The sequence below is a fragment of the Crocodylus porosus genome, unplaced genomic scaffold (genome assembly GCF_001723895.1).
Source record: "Crocodylus porosus isolate Cpor-Errol unplaced genomic scaffold, CroPor_comp1, whole genome shotgun sequence".
NCBI lineage: Eukaryota > Metazoa > Chordata > Crocodylia > Crocodylidae > Crocodylus > Crocodylus porosus.
The window spans coordinates 54048495-54050162 of record NW_017728949.1 but is presented as its reverse complement, the minus strand read 5'-3'; positions in this window follow the sequence as shown (position 1 = coordinate 54050162).

Genomic DNA, 1668 nt, shown 5'->3' with positions numbered 1-1668 from the left:
TATCCTAAAAATCCACAGACTTAGATCATTCCATTTGATCATTTGGATTCGATTTATTTTTACATATTCCAGATTAGGGTATTTATAAGGCAACATGCCTCATGAAAGAGTGACTGAGAGTTCAAAACATCCCACTCAAGGTCTGCTCCTAATACTACTGAAGATAGTGGCACGCCTCCCATTTGTTTCAGTGCTAAAGGAATGGGGCCCTTCACCTGAATCTTTAAGACGGCCCCCCTGCTGAAAATAAAATGTCCACCCAGCTACGGATTTGAAAATATAAAATACTATTATTATATCTATTCATTTCAGCTTCCAGGAAACTAGTAGCAAAAATAAACATAAGCAGTAACTTTTTCCAAGAGAGGAAGATTGCAGAGCTGTTGCAACCCTAATCAGCTCCATGACAGAAGAGCAGGCAAAACCACCGTGGACTGGACTAATCTTGCACCATAGAGTGCATTTATATTACAGAATGCTGACAGGTCTTCTGGGATGACAGATGCAATTAGGGGATTCCCAATAAGATCCAACTTTACCAGGGCCTAGGTGGCAAACCTTTAGCAAAAAGGCTGATCCCACATTCCCCTTCTGTTCTCCTCTTATCTAATCCACTAGCAGAATCTGCTTCCTGAGCTTAAATGATGTGAAAAGCAATAGAATAACCCACAGACTTTCAAGTACATCATTTTTATAAGCTTAGAGCACACCCAAAAGCAGATCCTTTGCTTAAGAAACTTTTAACTGGAGGCAGGAGTCAGCTGCAAATCCTACCAATACATATATGTACTTCCTCTATTCATAGCTCCACAGTGACGTGACACACAATTCCTTCCTACTGAAATTACATACCCCCATTCCACACAGATGGCTTATTTGAGGAGGAGAAGGCTTGACCTTGGGCATTAGTGCTTCTCTGGGACTTGCTGATGATCCCATCCACATAGCATACAAGTTTTCACCCTCTTATTCAAGCCCACAGGTTTCTAAAGGTGTCGCTTTGTATTAAACCAGAGGTAAACACAGGTGACTTCCGTTGAGCACCATAGGAGATGCAGCCCTGTTCTAGACATAACTTGATCAGGCAAAACCACACCAGTTTCTCCTGTCTATTTGATATTAGTGTTAATGTTTTAATAATATACTAAGTTTTCCTTCAGAGAAGGGTTTTGCTTTTTCAGCCCGTTTCCTTCACACTCACACCCCATCCTAACCAACCCTATCCTCTTGACCCCATCCTAACCAACCGCGGGCCAGTGGCCTGTCAATTTGGTGACAAGACTCATTGGGCGCATCTACACATGTTCATTTACTGCACGGTAACTGAAATTACTGCGCATGGGCACATGCCTAAACGTACATGTGCCTACTGTGCAGTAAATATAGCGGCTTACACCAACTTGAGTGTAAATTTGATACCAGCATCATGCAGGTATCAAATTTATGCCTTAAATACGGCACAGTAGATTTCATAGATTTCATAGACATTAGGGCTGGAAGGGACCTCGGGAGATCATCGAGTCCAGCCCCCTGCCCAAGGGGCAGCAAGTCAGCTGGGGTCATAGGATCCCACAAGATAAGCATCCAATTTACTCCTGAGGGTGTTCAATGTAGGTGCTTGAACCACCTCCGCTGGCAGACTGTTCCAGACCTTGGGGGCTCGGACAG